Source organism: Triticum aestivum, chromosome 7D (genome assembly GCF_018294505.1).
Source record: "Triticum aestivum cultivar Chinese Spring chromosome 7D, IWGSC CS RefSeq v2.1, whole genome shotgun sequence".
Classification (NCBI taxonomy): domain Eukaryota; kingdom Viridiplantae; phylum Streptophyta; class Magnoliopsida; order Poales; family Poaceae; genus Triticum; species Triticum aestivum.
The window spans coordinates 388,806,922-388,823,738 of NC_057814.1; positions in this window are offsets into that span (position 1 = coordinate 388,806,922).

Genomic DNA, 16,817 nt, shown 5'->3' on the forward strand with positions numbered 1-16,817 from the left:
TCCACACGACGAGTCACAGAGCAGCTGCCAATAGCGCGGGGCAACACTGAAAATGGACGGCCCCAGATCCAGGTGAATCCGACAGGTAGAGACGCCGGTAGGCACCCTTGATGCCGAGGCCACCAGTGAGGACCACCGGTGTGGCGCCCCCAACAGGTAAAGCTACGAGACATCGACATACCACCTGGGGAACCGGGGGGGCCTAAGGATGCAGGAGCCACAACGCCATCTTCGTTTGGCAATCACGCAAAGGAGCACGACGACGATGAACGGGAGGAGGCGGAGGCGGAAGAGGAGGCAGTTGGATCTGCGGGAGGCGGGATGCAGAGCGCGCTGCAGGTGGTTGACGACGGCGTGAGCTTGAGGGCGTGATACGTCTCCAACCTATCTATAATATATGAAGTATTCATGCTATTATATTATCAGTTTTGGATGTTTATGGGCTTTGTTATACACTTTTATATTATTTTTGGGACTAACCTATTAACCGGAGGCCCAACCCAAATTGTTGTTTTCTTGCCTATTTTAGTGTTTCAAAGAAAAGGAATATCAAACGGAGTCCAAACGGAATGAAACCTTCGGGAGAGTTATTTTTGGAACGGAAGCAATCCAGGAGACTTGGAGTAGATGTCAGGGAAGCTTCGAGGAAGCCACGAGGCAGGGAGGCGCGCCCTACCCCCCTGGGCGCGCACCCCACCCTCGTGGGCCCCTCGCGGCTCCCCTGACCGACTTCTTTCGCCTATATATGTCCATATACGCTAAAAACATCGGGAAGCACAATAGATCGGGAGTTCCACCGCCACAAGCCTCTGTAGCCACCAAAAACCAATCGGGCCCCTGTTCCGGCACCCTGCCGGAGGGGGAATCCCTCTCCGGTGGCCATCTTCATCATCCCGGCGCTCTCCATGACAAGGAGGGAGTAGTTCACCCTCGGGGCTGAGGGTATGTACCAGTAGCTATGTGTTTGATCTCTCTCTCTCTCTCTCGTGTTCTTGATTCGGCACGATCTTGATGTATCGCGAGCTTTGCTATTATAGTTGGATCTTATGATGTTTCTCCCCCTCTACTCTCTTGTAATGGATTGAGTTTTCCGTTTGAAGTTATCTTATCGGATTGAATCTTTAAGGATTTGAGAACACTTGATGTATGATACGTCTCCAACGTATCTATATTTTTTGATTGCTTCATGCTATATTATATTCTGTTTTGGATGATTAATGGGCTTTGTTATACACTTTTATATTATTTTTGGGACTAACCTATTAACTGGAGGCCTAGCCCAAATTGCTGTTTTTTGCCTATTTCAGAGTTTCGCAGAAAAAGAATATCAAACGAAGTCCAAACGGAATGAAACCTTCGGGAACGTGATTTTCGGAACAAACGTGATCCAGAGGACTTGGACCCTACATCAAGAAAGCAACCAGGAGGGCACGAGGTAGGGGGCGCGCCTACCCCCCTGGGCGCGCCCTCCACCCTCGTGGGGCCCATGTTGCTCCACCGTCGTACTTCTTCCTCCTATATATATGTGACGCCTGGATAATTATGCTACAGTAAACCTACGCTAATGATGCCACGTCACCTCTGTTAGTGTTGATAATCTCGCGTTAGTTCAAAACCGGATCAAAATTCTAATTCAAAATATGGCAAACAACAAAAGTTTTCAAAAATTAAAACTAAAATGTTCGGGTTGTTTCAAATAAATCGTAAGCAATTATGGTGGAGAAACCAAGCTTTGATAAAATGTTTAAAGGCTCTAAAACAATTAAAACAATAGTGAAAACAATTAAACAAATGCCTATTGAATTTATAAAATGCAAAAACTATTTTATTATGGGTTAAGGATTAATCTCACAGTAGTTTGTTGATAAATACAAATTTAGGCACTAGTGGTAATTTTTGTAAAACAAAAATAATAATAATAATAATAATAATAAAAGAAACTACAAAAAAAACAAAAAAACAAACCCCCTGGCCCACGGCCCAGCAGGCCACCAGACCACCAGGCCGCCTAGCCGGCCCAACTGTCCCCCACTCCCGCAAACCCTAGGCCTCACCCACTCTCTCCCGCACGATCCCCCACTCTCCCCCGTTCCCTCCCTGTGCCGCCACCCACGACGCACGCACCCACCCACACACACGCCGACGCATGGAGGAGGGGCGCTTCGATCCCCTCCTCCCGCCCGCCCGTCCCCCCCACGACTTGACGCCGTCGCCCATCGCCCCTGACGCCGCCTGGAGGACCACATCGCCGGAGCCCCGCGCCGCCACGACTGCGTCGTCGCCCGTCGTCACCGCCACCTCGTCGCGCGTCCCCGTCCTCCTCCTCGACATCCGCTGCCATAGTCCCTACGTCCGCGCGGTGAGGGCCACGCCCTCCCCTCTCTCCCTGTCCCCGCTCTCCCGTCGACCGCGTCGTCCGCGCCCCGCTGTGGCCTCGCCTCCTATCGCTCTCGCCCGCGCACGCGCGCCCGCGGCGACCGCGCCCCACCTGCGCCCGGCCTCGCGACGCTGCCACCTGCCCGCTCACCGCTGGCCCCTCGCGCTCACCACCACTGCTCCCGCCTAGCACCGCCGCTCCCCACGGCCCCTACTAGCCGGCCCGCGCGCGCCCGTCGTGGCCGCGTCCGGCCACTGCACTCCGCCGCTGCCCTCGTTCGCCGCTGTGCCGCTGCGTGCTCCCGCGCGCTGCAGCCAGGACCGCGCCGTGCGTCCACCCCCTTCTCCGCCCGGCCGCTGCTCATTGGAGCTCCGCGCCGCACTGCATCGCTCCCGCCAGCCACCCCCGTGCCTCCGCTCGCCCCGCGCGCCCCACCGGCTCGCCCGGTGCCGCTTGGCCCCAGGCCGCGCCTCGCCGGCGCCCCGCGGTGCCCCGCCGTCAGCGCCCGTAACCGCCCGCACCAATAGCCCACTATGGCCTCTGTGCCACTGGACGACGGGCCCCACGCCCAGAGAACGTTAAAAAAAAGAATTTAAAAATATATATAAATAAAACAGATAATAAAAATAAATTTAATTAATTAATTAATTAATTAACTAAATTAATTAAGTTAATTAATCCTGTTTAAATTAATCTAATTAATTAGTTAATTTAATTAAACAGTAGTTAATTAGCTAACAACCCCTGACAGGTGGGACCCACCTGTCAGGTTGACCAGGTCAACGGTCAACGTTGACTGCTGACGTCATGCTGATACATTAATTAAATTTCGAATTAAATTAATTTATTAAATTCTAAAAATGATTTAAATCTTTAAAATTTAATATAAAATAAACCGTAGCTCGGATGGGAAAACTTTGTACGTGAAAGTTGCTCAGAATGACGAGACGAATCCGAATACGCACTCCGTTTGTCAGCCACACGTTCCTAGCATAGCGAACATGGAACTTTCCCCCTCCGGTGCGTCTGTCCGAAAACGCGAAACATCGGGAATACTTTCCCGGATGTTTCCCCCCTTCGCCGGTACCACCTACTGCCGCGTTAGGACACACCTAGCACTGCTCATTGTCATGTCACGCATCGTCATGCTTATGTTTGCATTGTATTTACTGTTTCTTCCCCCCTCTTCTCTCCGGTAGACTACGAGACCGACACTGCTGCTGCCCAGTTCGACTACGGAGTTGACGACCCCTCCTACTTGCCAGAGCAACCAGGCAAGCCCCCCCCCCCTTGATCACCAGATATCGCCTATTCTTCTCTATACTGCTTGCATTAGAGTAGTGTAGCATGTTACTGCTTTCCGTTAAACCTATCCTGATGCATAGCCTGTCATTGTTGCTACAGTTGTTACCCTTACCTGCTATCCTACTACTTAGTATAGGATGCTAGTGACCCATCAGTGGCCCTACACTCTTGTCCGTCTGCCATGCTATACTACTGGGCCGTGATCACTTCGGGAGGTGATCACGGGTATATCCTATATACATTATATACATGACACATGTGGTGACTAAAGTCGGGTCGGCTCGAGGAGTACCCGCAAGTGATTCTGATGAGGGGGCTGAAAGGACAGGTGGCTCCACCCCGGTAGAGGTGGGCCTGGGTTCCTGACGGCCCCCGACTGTTACTTTATGGCGGAGCGACAGGGCAGGTTGAGACCACCTAGGAGAGAGGTGGGCCTGGCCCTGGTCGGCGTTCGCGGATAAATAACACGCTTAACGAGTTCTGGGTATTTGATCTGAGTCTGGCCATTTGGTCTATACGCACTAACCATCTACGCGGGAGTAGTTATGGGTATCCCGATGTCGTGGTATCAGCCGAAGCTCTTCTTGACGTCAGCGACGGAGCGGCGCGCGCCGGATTGGACTGGAACGCCTGCTAGGCTAGGTCTGCTTCCGGCCTTGTACGCAACATGCAGGTGTGCAATGGGCGACGGTCCCAAACCCCTACGCGCATAGGATTTAGACCGGCGTGTTGACCTCTCTGTTGAGCCTAGGTGGGGCTGCGACATGTTGATCTTCCGCGGCCGGACATGACCCAGAAAAGTGTGTCCGGCCAAATGGGATCGAGCGTGTTGGGTTATGTGGTGCACCCCTGCAGGGAAGTTTATCTATTCGAATAGCCGTGTCCCTCGGTAAAAGGACGACCCGGAGTTGTACCTTGACCTTATGACAACTAGAACTGGATACTTAATAAAACACACCCTTCCAAGTGCCAGATATAACCCGGTGATCGCTCTCTAACAGGGCGACGAGGAGGGGATCGCCGGGTAGGATTATGTTATGCGATGCTACTTGGAGGACTTCAATCTACTCTCTTCTGCATGCTGCAAGATGGAGGTGGCCAGAAGCGTAGTCTTCGACAGGACTAGCTATCCCCCCTTATTCTGGCATTCTGCAGTTCAGTCCACTGATATGGCCCTTTACACATATACCCATGCATATGTAGTGTAGCTCCTTGCTTGCGAGTACTTTGGATGAGTACTCACGGTTGCTTTTCTCCCTCTTTTCCCCTTTCTATACCTGATTGTCGCAACCAGATGCCGGAGTCCAGGAGCTAGAGATCCCGAGGATGATTCTACATGGAGTTCGGCTTCGAGGAGTAGTTAGAAGGTCCCAGGCAGGAGGCCTTGCCTTTTCGATCGTTGCTACTTTTGTGCTAGCCTTCTTAAGGCAAACTTGTTTAACTTATGTCTGTACTCAGATATTGTTGCTTCCGCTGACTCGTCTATGATCGAGCACTTGTATTCGAGCCCTCGAGGCCCCTGGCTTGTATTATGATGCTTGTATGACTTATTTATGTTTAGAGTTGTGTTGTGATATCTTCCCGTGAGTCCCTGATCTTGATCGTACACATTTGCGTGCATGATTAGTGTACGGTCAAATCGGGGGCGTCACAAGTTGGTATCAGAGCCGACTGCCTGTAGGAGTCCCCTTTCCAACTCCTTGGCCGAAGTCGAGTCTAGTCATTGCAAAACTTTTACTAACATGGCTGTGTGTCTTACGGGCCCACGTCGCCATTGGGTGGTATTAGGATCTTTTACTCCTTGTCTATACTCTGGGACTCTGATCTCTCTTCTATTCGGGTTAATTGAATTTTGCTAAATCTGACATTAGGATCTCGTTATCACTTTCACCCGGAGAGCCTCTTATTACTGATGATCGTCTGCTGCACGTGAAGACCCTGAAGATACTCTCCGCTGATAACCCGAGAACTTGTGTTCATCGCTTTTGCAATTCCCTTTCAACGATAAACTCCTATGGATAGCCACGTATACTCGCCATTCATACAATGTTTCCCAGTTGATCTTGTTATTACAAGATACCCCGAAATTCTCTTTGCTGCTCCGAGAATCCTTTGAGCTTACTGCCTTGCTGTTCTTTTCCACATGAATACCATTAAGGATAATTTCTAGCACTCACCGGATATTCGCTCATCCCCAAATGATTCATGTATTTCACAAAGTCTTCGAAATACCATTCGATCTTCCGAAAATCCTCAGCAGCCTGTTGCTCTTGAAATTCTTGCTTACTAGCATTATGATTAATCCCATAAGTCTCGAAATCTTATTGGCACCCTTTGTCATTATCTTTTGAGTCCATTGATTCAATATGTTGCGAATGCTCGCAATCCTCAATCAGATCCTAGAATTCATCCTTCCGGCTCAGACATCTTTAACATGAGCTGGATCTCGACCAATCAAATCGTCATCGATTGTACCCCTAAGGCTATTCAACTTATCCATCCCTAATCAGAGCATTGCTTCTGATCGCTTGTCTTGGAATTCATAATTCCTTTGCATTTGAGCTTGTGAGTTAGTCAGTTGTTTCTATAGTCTGATCTCCTTGCATTCTTTCTTCCTCTGGTTGAGTACTGATGCTCACATCAGATCCCTTGTGGACCACCAGACCCTTTTGTCGGATTTTATCCGACAATGTCCTCGATATTAAATAAGCTGGTCAGCTTTTCCTCGGATACATAATGCCTTTGGTAAATTGTATCCTCTGCTTTGTCAACCATGCTCTACTTTTGAGCTTGTGTTATTTACTCCTGAAGTTTGTAGTATATCTTTCTACGATGCCCCGATGGGTTGAACCTATGCCTTCCTTAATCTGTGTGAACCCGAAAGATTTCGCGGGACATACTTATCTGGTATTGCACCAGGTAAAACTTTCGACAACTAATGTCATTATCAAAATACGAGAGGCGAATGGAAGGTTATGCATTGAAGAAGTGGGAGTCGACCTTGAACCTTTGTGTTCATGCCCATGGACACGATGTAGATCCTATCATGGAAGCTTCTCTTATAATAATTACCCCCTTGTAATAAGTTCATCTGGTATCCATGGATGTGGTTCCGACCATGCTTCTCCTTGATTCCGTTTCTCGTGCAAGTTTGAGCACTTGTCTTCTGCAGGGCAATACCCTAGTCCAACCTTTACCTTGATCTGTCGTCGAGTATTACCCCCTGGTATCTCGAGATTATCATGGAACTGCATAACTTCTTATGAGTTTTTCATCAAGTGCTACATTCTCACTGATTCCAATTTTCCATGGGCTCTGAGTTATTAGTCACTCGAGAACATCGATAAGCGAATCGATTCCGCACTCTGATTCAATAACTCTAAGTAATTCTTGTTGCTTACGAGTTTAATAATCCTTCAAGTCATTCCTAGCCTTATCGGCTATATCATTATCGTGCAAACTTTTAACTGTGCTACCCGGTCCTTCCCGGAACACAACTTTCGATGATGAGCTAAGCTTACGTCGATCTTCCTCGTCATATTAGTTCGCCTTGAACAACAAGCTTGATTTCAAGTTTGTGCCGTCCCCTTGGTTCCATTAACCTATCGCTTCATCATTCCTTTGACTTGATGTCATCGCCGATCGATTACATCTTCGTGGAGCCTCTTGACAAAATTTGCCGTGAACATCATCAACATTTTGACTCCTTCCAGGATATCAATGGAATTCTTGATGATAAGTGCCATCCTCGTTCCTTGGTAATTTGAGTTACCATCGACAACAACCTTACATTCCTTTCATCACAAACTTGATCAAGTTATGGAGCTCCTTGCTAACCAGCCTATGTTATGTTCTACCTTGGAGTATTACCATCTTTTATGTCAAGGATATTGTGAGAATTTCTCCACCTCTTGAGAATTCTTGATATAGTAATACTTCTCGCCATCTCCATTTGTTTTCTGATCCCCGTGTTGTTTCTAAACGAAATACCGACAAATGGTCTGTGATGTGTAAATTCTAAACTTCTAGCAACCCTGATGCTTTGAAGTTATTGGCCTATAGTTTCATTCTACGTCTATGGCTTAATGAATCATCATTCGAACATTGATCGTGCTACCTAGCCCATATTTCGGGTGCACATTTCAACCAATGTTTAACTGGGTATGTTTTCCTCGAGCATACATCATTAAGTCATTCGATCTAGCTATGTTATGTCCTTGTTCACATAGTTGGGGAAATCCATCTTTTGGAAATCTCAACGGATTGTCGCTGAGTCAATCAGTCACCTCCTCACCTCCCCTTGATTTAATGATGGACCCTTGTTCAGAACTCGCTTCCATAGTTCATTTCCCGAGAATCTTACAATGTCGTCTTGTCAATTTGTTTTGCACCTTTTCTTCTCAGGCATCCTGAGTCTGAGGTATCCAAACACCGATCATATCTGAATCTCGGTCATATATGATGGTTGGAACATTTTTCCAAGAGTTATAACACTGGTCTATTATGACCCAGTAAGGTGATGATACCCAGCACACCTGGCGGGAGGACCTATTGTTATAAGTTTTCCTTTTTAGCAAGGTTAGCTATTCTTCCATGAGGAAATTGTAAGACTTACTCTATAAGTTGTTCCTGATGGATCCTTTGTGTATCCATGGCCTGATCTTACCTATTGACCATGTCAATGCTATCTCGAAGCTTGTCTATGGTACTCTGATTTTCAACAGGAACATTTGAAGCCCAAAGCTAATTGTTTCCTGCTCAATTATCCAAACACCGTTGTATGGGTAATGTCATGAAATTTCTCTGCCGTACCTAAAGAGTTTTCTACATTATATCATGTCATGGATATCATGCTCTGCTTGTCCTTGGGAAGGATATACCCTTGAAATATGTGTTTAAACACATTTTCCTTTCCATTCTTCTGTTTAATCTGATAATCATATTTTCCTTTCCATTGTTTGGTTTAACCTTTCTGGTGATCTATATGATCTAAGCAGTAATATTCTCCTGCTTATGTAAACACCTCGGTGTACAACTCTGTCAGTAAGACCCTGTTACTATTGTTGGTGACATTTCGGTAACCACCGATGGACGAGAACTTTGCCTAATGGTCCGCCTCGTTTCAACGAGCAGGAAAATGGTTCTCTTCGTCCCTCGCCCTTGGTACCGACGATGTTGCTGACATATAACTGACAGGCTACCCTCTGACATGCCTTGTTATCATGATCGTGCAAGATGTCACCGCCCTTCCTACTTTTAACCCACATGGTGGGCCCATAACCCACAGTTCCACAGGATCGAAACCTGACTCTCCTGTGCACCCCCTGTTCCCAAATTTATTCATCGCGCGTGGCCTCGTATGTAATTCACGGACCACCGTCCTACTGATCTATACTGGCATCAGACATAATACTTATTCCGATTGCTTTGAACCCCTTTCACACTTTGTTTCAGGCTTCGAACGATTGCCTACCCGTTTGAAACTCCTCATGGTACTTTCTTACTTGCTCTCGGCTTTTCTTAAGATTTAGTTCGAGAGTTACTTTCCGCCACCTTCCCCGATGATATTGACCAGATAGTAAACCCTGCAGAGGTCCGTTCTTCCAGAATACCCCCTTACTCTGTCGTAAGTACGATGGAGTTCCCGAAGAAAGGACGACAACTTTATCATGATGACCTGAAACAGCAGAATGAAGACATCAATGTAATGGATCAACCTCTTCGAGAAGAACAACCAAGACCAAGAACACTCCCTAGAATTTCGTAACCCGAACCTTCCCCCTTTACTTCCCTCTTAAATCTCGGGACGAGATTTCTTGTAGTGGAGGAGAATTGTGACGCCTGGATAATTATGCTACAGTAAACCTACGCTAATGATGCCACGTCACCTCCTGTTAGTGTTGATAATCTCACGTTAGTTCAAAACCGGATCAAAATTCTAATTCAAAATATGGCAAACAACAAAAGTTTTCAAAAATTAAAACTAAAATGTTCGGGTTGTTTCAAATAAATCGTAAGCAATTATGGTGGAGAAACCAAGCTTTGATAAAATGTTTAAAGGCTCTAAAACAATTAAAACAATAGTGAAAACAATTAAACAAATGCCTATTGAATTTATAAAATGCTAAAACTATTTTATTACGGGTTAAGGATTAATCTCACAGTAGTTTGTTGATAAATACAAATTTAGGCACTAGTGGTAATTTTTGTAAAACAAAAAATAATAATAAAAGAAACTACAAAAAAAACAAAAAAACAAACCCCCTGGCCCGGCCCAGCAGGCCACCAGACCACCAGGCCGCTGGCCGGCCCAACCGTCCCCACTCCCTATCCTCCCCACTCCCGCAAACCCTAGGCCTCACCCACTCTCTCCCGCACGATCCCCCACTCTCCCCCGTTCCCTCCTTGCGCCGCCACCCACGACGCACGCACCCACCCACACACACGCCGACGCACGGAGGAGGGGCGCTTCGATCCCCTCCTCCCGCACGCCCGCCCCCCCACCCCGCGACTTGACGCCGTCGCCCATCGCCCCTGACGCCGCCTGGAGGACCACATCGCCGGAGCCCCACGCCGCCACGACTGCGTCGTCGCCCGTCGTCACCGCCACCTCGTCGCGCGTCCCCGTCCTCCTCCTCGACATCCGCTGCCATAGTCCCTACGTCCGCGCGGTGAGGGCCACGCCCTCCCCTCTCTCCCTGTCCCCGCTCTCCCGTCGACCGCGTCGTCCGCGCCCCGCTGTGGCCTCGCCTCCTATCGCTCTCGCCCGCGCACGCGCGCCTGCGGCGACCGCGCCCCACCTGCGCCCGGCCTCGCGACGCTGCCACCCGCCCGCTCACCGCTGGCCCCTCGCGCTCACCACCACTGCTCCCGCCTAGCACCGCCGCTCCCCACGGCCCCTACTAGCCGGCCCGCGCGTGCCCGTCGTGGCCGCGTCCGGCCACTGCACTCCGCCGCTGCCCTCGTTCGCCGCTGTGCCGCTGCGTGCTCCCGCGCGCTGCAGCCAGGACCGCGCCGTGCGTCCACCCCCTTCTCCGCCCGACCACTGCTCACTTGAGCTCCGCGCCGCACTGCATCGCTCCCGCCGGCCACCCCCGTGCCTCCGCTCGGTCCGCGCGCCCCACCGGCTCGCCCGGTGCCGCTTGGCCCCAGGCCGCGCCTCGCCGGCGCCCCGCGGTGCCCCGCCGTCGGCGCCCGGGTCCGCCCCGTCGAGCGCCCGTAACCGCCCGCACCAATAGCCCACTATGGCCTCTGTGCCACTGGACGACGGGCCCCACGCCCAGAGAACGTTAAAAAAAGAATTAAAAATATATATAAATAAAACAGATAATAAAAATAAATTTAATTAATTAAATTAATTAAGTTAATTAATCCTGTTTAAATTAATCTAATTAATTAGTTAATTTAATTAAACAGTAGTTAATTAGCTAACAACCCCTGACAGGTGGGACCCACCTGTCAGGTTGACCAGGTCAACGGTCAACGTTGACTGCTGACGTCATGCTGATACATTAATTAAATTTCGAATTAAATTAATTTATTAAATTCTAAAAATGATTTAAATCTTTAAAATTTAATATAAAATAAACCGTAGCTCGGATGGAAAAACTTTGTACATGAAAGTTGCTCAGAACGACGAGACGAATCCGAATACGCAGTCCGTTTGTCAGCCACACGTTCCTAGCATAGCGAACATGGAACTTTCCCCCTCCGGTCCGTCTGTCCGAAAACGCGAAACATCGGGAATACTTTCCCGGATGTTTCCCCCTTCGCCGGTACCACCTACTGCCGCGTTAGGACACACCTAGCACTGCTCATTGTCATGTCACGCATCGTCATGCTTATGTTTGCATTGTATTTACTGTTTCTTCCCCCCTCTTCTCTCCGGTAGACTACGAGACCGACACTGCTGCTGCCCAGTTCGACTACGGAGTTGACGACCCCTCCTACTTGCCAGAGCAACCAGGCAAGCCCCCCCCTTGATCACCAGATATCGCCTATTCTTCTCTATACTGCTTGCATTAGAGTAGAGTAGCATGTTACTGCTTTCCGTTAATCCTATCCTGATGCATAGCCTGTCATTGTTGCTACAGTTGTTACCCTTACCTGCTATCCTACTGCTTAGTATAGGATGCTAGTGTTCCATCAGTGGCCCTACACTCTTGTCCGTCTGCCATGCTATACTACTGGGCCGTGATCACTTCGGGAGGTGATCACGGGTATATACTATATACATTATATACATGACACATGTGGTGACTAAAGTCGGGTCGGCTCGAGGAGTACCCGCAAGTGATTCTGATGAGGGGGCTGAAAGGACAGGTGGCTCCACCCCGGTAGAGGTGGGCCTGGGTTCCTGACGGCCCCCGACTGTTACTTTATGGCGGAGCGACAGGGCAGGTTGAGACCACCTAGGAGAGAGGTGGGCCTGGCCCTGGTCGGCGTTCGCGGATAAATAACACGCTTAACGAGTTCTGGGTATTTGATCTGAGTCTGGCCATTTGGTCTATACGCACTAACCATCTACGCGGGAGTAGTTATGGGTATCCCGACGTCGTGGTATCAGCCGAAGCTCTTCTTGACGTCAGCGACGGAGCGGCGCGCGCCGGATTGGACTGGAACGCCTACTAGGCTAGGTCTGCTTCCGGCCGCGTACGCAACGTGCAGGTGTGCAATGGGCGATGGGCCCAGACCCCTGCGCGCATAGGATTTAGACCGGCGTGTTGACCTCTCTGTTGAGCCTTAGGTGGGGCTGCGACGTGTTGATCTTCCGCGGCCGGGCATGACCCAGAAAAGTGTGTCCGGCCAAATGGGATCGAGCGTGTTGGGTTATGTGGTGCACCCCTGCAGGGAAGTTTATCTATTCGAATAGCCGTGTCCCTCGGTAAAAGGACGACCCGGAGTTGTACCTTGACCTTATGACAACTAGAACTGGATACTTAATAAAACACACCCTTCCAAGTGCCAGATATAACCCGGTGATCGCTCTCTAACAGGGCGACGAGGAGGGGATCGCCGGGTAGGATTATGCTATGCGATGCTACTTGGAGGACTTCAATCTACTCTCTTCTACATGCTGCAAGATGGAGGTGGCCAGAAGCGTAGTCTTCGACAGGACTAGCTATCCCCCTCTTATTCTGGCATTCTGCAGTTCAGTCCACTGATATGGCCCTTTACACATATACCCATGCATATGTAGTGTAGCTCCTTGCTTGCGAGTACTTTGGATGAGTACTCACGGTTGCTTTTCTCCCTCTTTTCCCCTTTCTATACCTGATTGTCGCAACCAGATGCTGGAGTCCAGGAGCTAGAGATCCCGAGGATGATTCTACATGGAGTTCGGCTTCGAGGAGTAGTTAGGAGGTCCCAGGCAGGAGGCCTTGCCTTTTCGATCGTTGCTACTTTTGTGCTAGCCTTCTTAAGGCAAACTTGTTTAACTTATGTCTGTACTCAGATATTGTTGCTTCCGCTGACTCGTCTATGATCGAGCAATTGTATTCGAGCCCTCTGGCTTGTATTATGATGCTTGTATGATTTATTTATGTTGTAGAGTTGAGTTGTGATATCTTCCCGTGAGTCCCTGATCTTGATCGTACACATTTGCGTGCATGATTAGTGTACGGTCAAATCGGGGGCGTCACAATATACCTATGTACCCCCAAACCAACAAAGGCATCCACGAAAACCTAATTCCACCGCCGCAACCTTCTGTACCCATGAGATCCCATCTTGGGGCCTTTTCCGGCATCCTACCGGAGGGGGAATTGATCACGAAGGGCTTCTACATCAACACCACAGCCTCTCCGATGATGTGTGAGTAGTTTACCTCAGACCTTCGGGTCCATAGTTATTAGCTAGATGGCTTGTTCTCTCTTTTTGGATCTCAATACAATGTTCTCCCCCTCTCTCGTGGAGATCTATTCGATGTAATCTTCTTTTGCGGTGTGTTTGTTGAGACCGACGAATTGTGGGTTTATGATCAAGTTTATCTATGAACAATATTTGAATCTTCTCTGAATTCTTTTATGTATGATTGATTATCTTTGCAAGTCTCTTTGAATTATCAGTTTGGTTTGGCCTACTAGATTGATCTTTCTTGCAATGGGAGAAGTGCTTAGCTTTGGGTTCAATCTTGCGGTGTCCTTTCCCAGTGACAACAGGGGCAGCAAGGCACGTATTGTATTGTTGCCATCGGGGATAACAAGATGGGGTTTATTTCATATTGCATGAGTTTATCCTTCTACATCATGTAATCTTACTTAAAGCATTACTCTGTTCTTTTGAACTTAATACTTTAGATGCATGCTGGATAGCGGTCGATGTGTGGAGTAATAGTAGTAGATGCAGGCAGAAGTCGGTCTACTTGTCACGGACGTGATGCCTATATACATGATCATACCTAGATATTCTCATAAGTATGCTCAATTGTATCAATTGCTCAACAGCAATTTGTTCACCCACCATAATACTTATGCTCTTGAGAGAAGCCACTAGTGAAACCTATGACCCCCGGGTCTATTTTCCATCATATTAATCTTCCAACACTTAGCTATTTTTATTGCCTTTTATTTTACTTTGCATATTTATTATAAAAATACCAAAAATATTGTCTTATCATATCTATCAGATGTCACTTTCGTAAGTGACCATGAAGGGATTGACAACGCCTTTATTGCGTTGGTTGCGAGGTTTTTATTTGTTTGTGTAGGTGCGAGGGACTTGTGCGTGGCCTCCTACTGGATTGATACCTTGGTTCTCAAAAACTGAGGGAAATACTTATGCTACTTTACTGCATCACCCTTTCCTCTTCAAGGGAAAACCAACGCAGTGCTCAAGAGGTAGCAAGAAGGATTTCTGGCGCCGTTGCCGGGGAGTCGACGCAAAAGTCAACATACCAAGTACCCATCACAAACTCTTATATCCTGCATTACATTATTTGCCATTTGCCTCTCGTTTTCCTCCCCCCACTTCACCCTTGCTGTTTTATTCGCCCTCTCTTTTTCCGTTCGCTTTTTTTCGCTCGCTTCTTGTTTGCTCGTGTGTTGGATTGCTGGCTAGTCCCTTATCTACTCCTTTGTCTCCCGAGTTTGAGGTTCTTCACTTCAAACAAAGACAAGGAGAAAACTTAAAAGATGCTTGGTTTAGAATGATGGAATTTTATCGTAATTGCACCCTAGAGGTGAATTTTAGAATTTTGCTTCGCAACTTTTATGTTGGATTGAATTTGTCTCATAGACAACTCTTGGATTGCGTTGCTAAAGGAAATTTTATTGAAATTGATCCCAGTATTGCGCATGAAATTATAGAGGGTATAGTGGGAACACTACCTCAACAAAAGGGGCCTCATCATACCCAAGAAGAAACGCAAGTTTTTGAGAAAATTTGCAAAGTGACAAAGATTTTACAAAAATCTCTTGAACCTCTTGCAACAAACAAATGATTGAGCAATCATGTAAAAGAGGCAAATAAGAATAGGATCAACCAAAATGATGTGTGTGAGTCATGGCAAAGCACTTGAGAAGACTAAAATAAGGATGAGCATTAAGCATCAACATAGTCTTGGATAAATGAGATACATGGTGCATGACATGTCATCTCCACACACACCCAACTAGAAAATGGGTTCACAAGATCACTAAAATGATAACAACAAAGCTTGCGACAACCCATGGTAAAGATAGAAGATGAAGGCCTCATCAAGACGAGGGATACCAATTAAGATGGCAAAGCCTCGTAAAGATAAGCATGAGGAAAATAATCTTCACCACACAAGAGTGCATCAATATGCAACAAGATATGACCCGCACTCAAGGCAAAAGCTTTCGCGGAGCCACCAAAGAAAAATCATAAGAAAGACAAGGTGGACGTGAAAGAAAGGATATCATCTGGAGATGTAATTTCTCTCAAGTGTAAAATGTTCTAGGTAGATGAAATCATGATGATATATATCTGCAAAGAAGGATGTACACCCGAAATAGTTACAAAAAGAAGGAACAAGATATCCAAAAGGAAGTCATAAATATACCAATAAGATATTTGCTTGAAAGCATAGCACATGGCTAGATATTACCTTATAGTATATAAATGAGCTTCAACCAAACGAACTTCAAAGACATCACAACTATCAACAAGAGATCATTGTTGAGAAGGGAAACAACTACCACAAGAACTAATCAAGAAATTCATGCCATGATGCAACCTACACAAGGTTGAATGTAAGAGGTGTATGCATGAGTAGATACTTGTTATCGAGATAGCATTGGAAGGATGTAGTAGATACCAATTAAAGGTAGATAGTAGATCATTGATCATCCTAGCTTGACTCTAATAAGCACATGGTGACACCACCTTCCTTGTGAGTGAGCCGAGCATCCAATGCATCTCCAATTGTTCCTAGAACAACAACACAAACGAAATGGTACCCAAACTCATTGGGACCAAAGAGTTAGAGAACCAACAATACATAGGACAAACTCCACATAAATATGTGCATATAGATATGAAAATGAATTTCATGCACATCTCATCCAATTTGAGACTTGGTGGAGTTTCCCCTATATATTGGGTCAAAGAAAGAAAGCATGCCAAAGAGACTACATGAAGTTAATATGCATGATCAATACTTTCAAGAACCGAAACCAAATGACAAAGAAATACCAAGTGAATAAAAGATACCAAATGAATAAATCATCACTTGGAGGATACCCATAATAGATACATCGAGGAATGAGACATCCGTTGATACACACTAAATAAAAGATATCAGACTCCCAAAAAAAGGATGGTTCCAAACAAACCAAGCTCTCTACAAAGTTTCATGATGGCACAAAGTACCAAAAAGAAAACAGCTTGCCTTCTGTCGGTGTCAAAACCGGCGGATCTCGGGTAGGGGGTCCTGAACTGTGCGTCTAGGATCGATGGTAACAGGAGACGGGGGACACAATGTTTACCCAGGTTCGGCCCTCTCTATGGAGGTAATACCCTACTTCCTGCTTGATTGATCTTGATGAATATGAGTGTTACAAGAGTTGATCTACCACGAGATCGTAATGGCTAAACCCTAGAAGTCTAGCCTATGAGTATATGGTAATGAATCTGTCCTATCCGGACTATGCTCTCCGGTTTATATAGACAC